Below are 9,248 nucleotides of genomic sequence, written 5' to 3'. Positions count from 1 at the left end.
CCTCCCCAGGCTCCTCGCTGGCTTCCACCTTCAATTCCATCACTTCCAGACTTCCCAGGGGGCCCAGGCACCTCATGGGAGGGCCACGCTCTGCCCTGTGTGTGACAGACACCCCTCCTGCCCTTGTGGCTCCCCTGCACGTGAGGGATGAGGTTTGGTGTGTGTTCAGCAGGCTCAGCTCTGGGCATGAGGCTGGGCCCCCTGGTGTGCCACCACCATCATCATCGTCACCTTGGCTGCCATGGAGGGTGGGTGGCAGTCACAGGGTCTGCTCTGGCACTGCCAGCCAGGCCCTGCCTGTCCCCACATCCCTGCCTGTCCCAGGGGCTCGCCTGCCCCTCCTTCCCCCTTGCTGCAGGAGCTGCAGGAGAAGCCAAGTGGATTTGGCAGGCGGTGTGAGGAGAGAGCCCAGCCCAGCCTCCCCCACAGGGTGCCTCTGTTTGAATAGCAGCGTTCAGAGCACTCAGCACCCACTGATCAGCTGGGAGAACATAAATCCCAGTGCCACAGGAGAGCCCTGGCTCAGGGAAAAGGGCCAGTTGTGAGTGCTGTCCAGCCCAGTGTCCAAATGGAATGGTGCTTTCACATCTCTTATCAAGGGTTACTTAGTGGAGAGCCCCTTTCTTGTGAGGCTTTGTTCTCTGCTAGCTGTGGATTGAATCACAGGAGGAGGGATTGGATTCTGGCATCATTTTAAAAACGTTTTCATTCTATTTGCTGAGGGGACCTCAGAGAAGACCTCTCAGCACTGTGACAAAAGAGTGGCTCTAAAACCCTTTTCAGCCAAACAAGTGTTTGAGTTGAAGGCTGATGGATGGTGCTTAAAGATGTGGTTACTGCAGCAAGGTTGGCATTAAAAATCCCTGGGTGCAAGAAAGTTCTCCCAAGGTTACTGTGGAGGTTGTCTCCCTGTAATCATGGTGTGAGCAGCCCTTAACACCCTGAGTCCACCAGTGAGCTCTGTGGCATCAGCCATGGGAGAGCAGCAGCACAGCAAGCACCAGTGGGTCACTTGTCTCTTGCTAAATGAGAAACTGCAATGGGATCAGCCCTTTTGGGGTGGCATCACTGTGGCAGGAGGGCTGGAACTGGATGATCTTTAAGGTCCCTTCCAACCAAACTGTTCCACAATTCTTTCCCTGTCCCTGTCCAAGTGGGGTTCAAGCAGAAAGCAGAGCTGCTGCTTTGGGACCTGTGAGGAGCCTGGGCAGGAGCACACCTGCTGTTGGGATGTACCAGAACAGGGTGGCTTTGGAGCTTTCCCAGGAATGCCTTTGCTGCCAGCAGCTGTGCTGGATGTTGAACAGGGGACAGATTCACCCTTGGCAAGCTTGAAAGCATTTCAGATGGCTTCTGTCCCTGCTCCAGTGCAGCACAGAACAAAATCAGATGTTGGAGAAGATGTCATACTTAGACATCACCATTCTGACAGGTCAATTACCAGGATGTTTATTAACATAGCTTGGAATGTCACAGAAAGGTTTGTCAGATAAACTAGCCAACTGAAGTTCTTACATGAGACTTCCTTGGTTTTGTTGAGATGCTTTGAACTCTTCATTCAATCTCTCAACAATTCATTCCCTTCAGGCCTTTCTGGAAGAGCCTCTGCAAGGTCTGTGGCTGGGGGATCAGGCCCTGCCTGCTCCCTGTGTGTCTGGGTGTGGAATCCTTTGAATCCCTCAGGGCAATCCCCAGGGCTGTGCCCTGGAAGAATATGCTATAGAGTCTCCACCTAGGCTGAAAGGGAAAATTTCCCCATGGAGCCTTGCACAACACTATGAACCACCCCAGTTCCTTTCCCATATGTCCCAAACTCTGGTAGTTTCTCCTTTCCCTGTTCCCTCATTGGCTGTGGTATCCCTGGTGCCTGGCTCTGTGTCTTCCCTGTAGGGCAGTGCCCTTTGCCCTGCCCTTTGTGCCACCCCAGTGCCTTTGGACCATTGGCCACTGACCCCTAATTAACCCTGTGCACACCACATGGCCAGCTCTTTTGTCTCTGATTCCCCTTTGGCGTGCTGGAATAAACCTTTGCTGGAATTTGTCATACAAAAGGCCCTTCTGCCTCTCGTGGCTGAACTAGCCATGGTGAGTGTGGTGTGTGGACTTGGCTGCTCTCCCTGAATGTTCACCCAAGCAGCTTTTCCAAGGAGATGCTTATTGGGAAATAGGCAGCAGCATCCACCATCCAAACCCCTGTGTTGCTCCATCTGGGTGCCCTGGGAGGCAGAAGGAAGCAGCAGTGCCAATTGTTTGCTCATGCTGTAAGGACAGAACTCCTCTCTGAGGGTTTCCTCTGCAAGCCCAGGAAGAGAAGGACACTTCTGTTCCTTGTCAGCCCTCTGGGCAATGATCAGACAGAACAGTGCTGAAACCAGGCTGGCAGCACCAGGGCTGGTCACTCGCAGGCAGAGGCAGCCCAGCTCCTCCAGCCCGAGCTGGGCAGCGCCTGGGAGAGGTGGCACCGTGGCACTGGGCATGGTGCATCACCCCAGGGGTTCCTCCTGCATCCCATCCCCTGCAGAGCCCCTGCTGTCCCTGGTTACCTGAGCAGTGGAGAGGCAGTGCCCAGGCTGGTGCTGCTCTGAGGAGATGCTGCACTCAGCAGGCAGCTCTGGCTCCCCAGCAGTACCGTGGGAGGAGGAGCTGCCCAGGGAGTGCATTTGTAAAGCATTTCTTCCCCAGGAAGATGAGTTTGTCACAGGAGTTTGTACTTGGGATGTGCACACAGGTGTCTGAGCTTCCTCCCTGCCTGAGGTGGGGAATGCTGGGGGTGCTGGGGCAGCTGCTGGGAGAGCTTCCAGGCCTGGTGCTGTGAAACCTCCCCACCAGCTATCAGGAGGAGGTGACACAGAGCATATTAATGACATTTTCCAGTGGCACTTAATTGGGAGGAGCAGTGAGTATCAGACAGTGAACTAATGCAAAAGGCTATAGCTGAGTGAAGAAGGGAAAGAAAAAGAAAGGAAAGAAAGAAAAGATAGGAAAGAAAGGGAAGAAAGGAAGAAAGAGAGAAAGAGAGAGAGAGAAAGAGAGAGAGAAAGAGAGAGAAAGAGAGAAAGAAAGAGAGAAAGAGAGAGAGAGAGAAAGAGAGAGAGAGAAAGAAAGAAAGAAAGAAAGAAAGAAAGAAAGAAAGAGAGAAAGAGAGAAAGAAAGAAAGAAAGAAAGAAAGAAAGAAAGAAAGAAAGAAAGAAAGAAAGAAAGAAAGAAAGAAAGAAAGAAAGAAAGAAAGAAAGAAAGAAAGAAAGAAAGAAAGAAAGAAAGAAAGAAAGAAAGAAAGAAAGAAAGAAAGAAAGAAAGAAAGAAAGAAAGAAAGAAAGAAAGAAAGAAAGAAAGAAAGAAAGAAAGAAAGAAAGAAATGAGATTCAGGCTCTGGGCCTCTTCTTCCCATTAGTAATCCATCTCATCCTTACCTGTGTCTGTTACATGTCTTCCTTTTGTGTGTACAAATGTTCTGTTTTGAAGTAACAAACAATCTGGAGAGCCTCAGCTGGGTCCCCAGCCCTGGCACTGGTGGCTCCTGGAGCTGGGGACGCAGCTCTGGGGAGCTCTGCTGCTCGCTGGGATTTGTCTCCTGGTGGTTTTTAATCATTATTTTATTAAGGGAGAAGGTGTGGTGCCCTCAGATAACTTATTATGGATGCTCTGGCAGTGTGATTATTTCAGTACTGCAGCACTGCCGGTGTGTTTTGCTGGAACATTCACATATTGATTCCAGATTCCTTTGTTGCCTGTACTAGAAAGAAAGTCCCTTTTCCCTCACTCCCTGCGTGGAGAGAAACAAAGAGTAAAGGAAGGTAGATGCTATCTGAGGCTTGCTCACACACCAAGGTAATTTTTGAGAGCTGCAGAGCCACTTACTGACTCATAACTGGGGCTTGTTTTCAAACCCTTGATAGATTTTGAATTCTCTTACAATGGCAAACAAGGATGCTCACTTGGGGACAAGCCAGGAATCTGCCTCAGTGAGCTGGATCACCTTTGTTCTGCTTCCTCCAGCCTTCCCAGGGGACATTCCTGTGCCAGGGGGGCAGGGTGGTGCTGCAGGGGGAGAGTCTCCTGTCCCTCTTGGGCTCCTCTTGATGGGCAGTCAGTGGCTGTCAGCTTTGTCCAAGGGGTGGGGATGGGATGGGATGGGATGGGATGGGATGGGATGGGATGGGATGGGATGGGATGGGATGGGATGGGATGGGATGGGATGGGATGGGATGGGATGGGATGGGGAAGCCACTCTCAGGAGTGCAGTGAGTTACTGCACAACCTTGGTGGGAGGTTTGCAGGTGAGTGTGTGATGTACAACTTGCCAGCCTGTAGCTGTGCAGTGAGTTGGGGCTCAGCCCTGTCCCCATGCTGGAACACAAACCCACTTGTGGAATGTGGAATGATGTGCTGGAAAGGAGTCCAGGATGAGACCTTTCTCCTTTAGTGAGGAAAACACAGCTGGTCATTTGGTTGCTCTAGAAGAAGAGAGATGGGGTTCTTTGGTTATCACTGTGTGCTGCATATTCCACCAGCAGCCCTCTGCTTTTACTAATGCGGTGCACAACGTGCCTGATCCTCCCTCAGTTGTGAGCCTGGTGGAAGCATGTCCTGTTTTCCATTTGTTTATTAATTTATCATCTTGTTTTTAGCCTCTGCAAAGCTTGATATTGGTAGAGAGCCTGGGAAACGTGCACAGAGCAGAGTAACAGATAGTTGTGATTTGGTTACAAGGCAATAATTTAAGTGGACAGGTTTAGCTGATAACATAAAGCACACGAGACAAATCGCTTTGGTTTATAAATGTCATCAGAGCCCCTGTGAGGGAGCTGCTGCCTGGTGCTGCTGCTCCAGCCAATATATTATAAGGAGATATAAACAGATGTTTGAAAAAATCTGGCTGACCAAGATGAAAAGAATGGGGCTATAAATTAAAGTCTTCCTCAGCGTCTCTTTAAGCATCTTTATGGACAGTGCGCATCCAAATGGAGGAGTGCCAGTGCTCAGAGGGACCTCCAGGTTCTTTGGGCTGCAGAGGCAGCACCCAGGGGTGGGACAGCTTGTGGGGACAGCAGTGTCCGTCAGAGCATGGGAGACCAAAGCCTGTCCTGGTGCTTCTGCAGCTGATAAAGGGATTAAATCAGGAGCAGGAATAACACCATCCCTGCAGCGTCGCCAAAGGATCAGTGTCTCCTGTTTGGAAAGTAAATGCTGTTGCTCTGCTTTGACATTTATTCCCAATAAAGACCTTGTCATTTGTGCAGTGGCAAGGATTTTATCATTTGGGAGTACTTTTCCTGTTGGACACTGTCTTTTTGGGTGTGAGGCAGCTGAGTGACTGAGGAGCAGGTGGGAGGCACGTCCCCAGCAGCGGCATTGGGAGCTCTGCTCACACCCTGGGGCTTTCTCCTGATCCATCATCCCAAGGCAATGCAATAACACCTATTCCAACTGAGAGCAGGTTCAGATTGGATACTGGGGAGGAATTGTTCCCTGTGAGGGTGGGCAGGCCCTGGCACAGGGTGCCCAGAGCAGCTGTGGCTGCCCCTGGATCCCTGGCAGTGCCCAAGGCCAGGCTGGACATTGGGACAGTGGGAGGTGTCCCTGCCATGGCAGGGGGTGGCACTGGATGAGCTTTAAGGTTCCTTTCCACCCAAGCCATTCTGTGAGTCTGTGATCTTATTTTTAATTGATTTTAATTTATTTTAGTTGTGGTTAAAAAAATCCCAAGAGTGGGATATTTTTTAATTGGTAAGGGTTCCAAACCAATTGTGGGAGCAGGAATTTGCTGCTTCCCTCTCCACAGCTGGAACCCTTCTGGCAGGTTTGTGGAGGGGATTTCACAGCTATTTCTACTCACTCGGTAGTTGATTTAGAGCTGAAAATCACTTGAATGGAAACTCTTCTTTCCCTTTATGAGGAGCAAGGGATGAGGTCTGGCAGCTGTAGGATTTGCAGCTCTCAGGGAAGAGGGACTATTCAGTAACACATCTGTGAAGTGCCTACCTGTGGATACACATATTTTATTTGTCTGAGGTGTCAAGGAGAAAAAATGTTACGAAATGGCTTAAATGAAAGCGTGGTTTTGTATTTTTTCAATTGAGTTTCATTTCTCAAATGCAACTTAATGCAAACAATAAGTAAAAAATTAATTTCTCTCGGGAAAAAGGTATTAACAGAATGGTTCTGTTTTAGCAGCATGTGAAGCTGTGTAATTGCTTACACATGTATTGCTCCAGTGTGTGCTCCCAGTTGTTGAATAGTATCAAATTATAGGAATCAAAGAGAATCAACTATTTTTAAGGGAAATGTCTAGAAGCTACATACTGAAACATGATTAAAATTCAGTATTTCCAGCTTACTTGTCTAAATCAGCAATTTTAATCACATTATTCAAGCCAACCCACCCTCAAACACACTTTTGACTTCAAAATACCCCAAACTAAATAAGACAGAAGACCTTCCTTGAGCAGCTGTAACATTTTTATGTGTCAGTGTCAATCTTTTTGTTGAAAACAGAGATGTTTTTCATGGTTTATTTATTAAAGCAGCGCATTTGTCCTGCTGTGCCATGAACCTGGGCTGCTGTGCTGGGTGGGGAGGGGAAATCTCTGGAGCACCAAGAGCTGCTTAAACACATCAGGGCTGTGAGTTTTGCTCTGGGGTTCGGATGCTCCTGGTTAAATCCCATTTAGTGTGCAAAGGAGGAGCAGGAAGGGTTTGTGCCTGGGCTGATGCAGCCTCGGGGATTTGACTGTGCTGGGGGTGCAACTCATGAGCACCAGGCCTGGGTTTGGTTTTGTTTTCTGCTTGCTGATTAGACAGATGAGTAATGCCATGGTTGACTCTCACATTTAAAAGGCAAATGTTAACAGAAGTTTTATAGTTGTGTTTTACCCCCTTGTGTTGTTATCAGGGATGCCCTGGGTTTGGGACATTCAGGAGGGTCACTCATTCCTGTGGCAGCACCTGAGCCCCACTCACGGTGTCCGGAAGGGATTTCCACCCCTGGGCAGGGAAGGAGGAGTTGATGGACAGAACTTTGGGGGGACTAAAGGGTTAAAAGGTGAAACCTCCCTGGTGTGGGTGAGCACATGGTGGGAAAATCCTCTGCTCCCAGCGCTGTAATCTTTTCTCTATTCCAACTGCTGTTGTATTTCTGATAAGGTTTTAATAAACCTTTTAAATTTTTTGGAAGTGAGTAGCATTTCTCACACTGAGAACAGAAACAGGAGGGCTGGGCCCCCCAGTCCCCCACCCTTCTGGAGCCTGCTCCTGTGCTTTCCCTTTGGGTGATTCCCTCGATGGGATTCCATCCACCTCCTTCCCCTCCCTGGCAGGCTGCTGTGGCTGGATGCAGCTGGAGCTGTGCTGTGCTCCCTGTCAGGGGCCATTCCCGGCTGTGTGACAGCCCAGAGCTGCCACAGCCACTGCTGGGGCTGTGACCTGGCCTGCCCAGCGCTGGTGGCACGGTCAGGAACGCTTTGGGTTTGGGGGGAGGCAGCCGGGCCCTGGCTGTGTCTGCAGAGGAGGGGATCGTCCTCCCACCTCCCGTTCAGCCCGCGATGGCATTTCATCCTTCAGAGCCTGGCCTGGAAGGGACCTCACAGCTCACCTTGTTCCACCTCCCTGCTGTGGGCAGGGACGTCTCCCACTAGAGCAGGTTAGCATTGGCTGTGTTTTCGTTGCTGGCAGAGCCCTGTCCTGGTGTTGCCCGAGCCAGGCACAGGAGATGTGATGTTGGCCTTTTCATGGAGATCCTACAAACTCCTTTCTGACCAGCACTCCACCGCCAGCAAGGGGCACACATTGGTGAGGGCACCAAATTCCTGCAGAGCCCGATCTCTCAGCGTGGGAGGATGCTCCCATAGATAGACAGAGATTAAAGGTCCTGTGTATCACAAATTTAAGGAGCAGGAGAAGGTTGGGATCTGTCCATGGAAAGCATTCCAAGTGTGGAGGAGGAACATGTAGCCTATCCTCCCCTAAAATGGGGAGATAATCACACCTGTCCTCTCACATATGCAACCAATGCAGCTTCCAGTGGACAGGACTGATGGAGAGAAAGAGAGTCTACCAGAAATACAAACCTTGTTTTAATAGGAAATCCTCCAAGATGGATTTTCCTGCATTTTCTAAAAGCATTTATACCTATTGGATGACTACAGGCTTTGAAATGTTTGTGTGTGAATTGTGACAAACATCCCAGTCTTACACAGGAGGGACCAGGTCCTTTGATCAGGGAAATGTCTCTTTGGTCTTGAACAGCGAGGGATCGATCCATTTGTTCCCAAGATCAGAGATTTTATCTGTGAGTACATGTACTTATTCTACAAAATAATTACCCTTGCCTTCACTTCCCTTTGGTAGGAGATGCTCCCTGTCTCCTGCAAGCTGTTACTCTATCCCAAGTATCTTTTTAGGTAAAAGGAAGAGAGAAAGTAAAGGTTGAATAAGAAATCCTCCTCAGAAGGGGGAAGATGAGCAGCTTTGGTCTGTCTGTCCATCTGTGAGCAGCTCTGTGGCTGTTCACCTGCATCCTTGCTGTCCTGGGCAGGCAGAATTCCTGCATTAGGAGAAAAAGAAATGCCATCAAGAGGTAGCAACAAAATATTGCCTCCCTTTGATCCCAGTGCTGGGCTGGCCATTGAGATGTGTTTGGTGAAAACCACTCTGAATTTCCTAACTTTTCTGCATTTAAAACTGAAGGTTAATGTATTCTGTGTATTTTTGTTGGCAGATAGTAGTGATCATAAATTCCTTTTAATACAGTATTTCTACACCAGCACAGCCTTGATGTGCAGCATACCTGGCTGTACTCTGCGGGATGCTTTGATTTCCCTTTGGCAGCTGCATTTTATTCTGTCTGCCCTAATCAGACACAATTCACTTTTCTCCATGTAGCCTCCAAATCCACTCCTAGTGTGGAGTTTTAGTGCTCTGCTAGGACCTGGGCTAGAAGGGAGGGAATCAGTGTCTGCTGGGCTCAGGGTTCCACCTCCACTGTGGATCAGAGCCAGCCCGGCAGTGGAGGGACACCTTGGGTGGCTCAGGGTGGCAATTCTGGGAGGGAAAAGCAGCACTTCAGGGCTGCTGCTGCATGGGAGGAGGTCAGTGGTAGATATCCCACTCCTCACTGTGCAGGATGGGGAGGAGCTGCTCCCAAGGAGGAGCACATGTCTTCAGTTCCCAGTTCCTCCCCAAGCTGGAGCAGTGAAGTGCTCTGAAATAACGTGACCTTTGCTTGCAGGTCAGGCTGTTCCTGCAGGGTC

The sequence above is a fragment of the Melospiza melodia genome, unplaced genomic scaffold (genome assembly GCF_035770615.1).
Source record: "Melospiza melodia melodia isolate bMelMel2 unplaced genomic scaffold, bMelMel2.pri scaffold_18, whole genome shotgun sequence".
Classification (NCBI taxonomy): Eukaryota; Metazoa; Chordata; class Aves; order Passeriformes; family Passerellidae; genus Melospiza; species Melospiza melodia.
Note: the sequence above shows the minus strand (reverse complement) of the source record.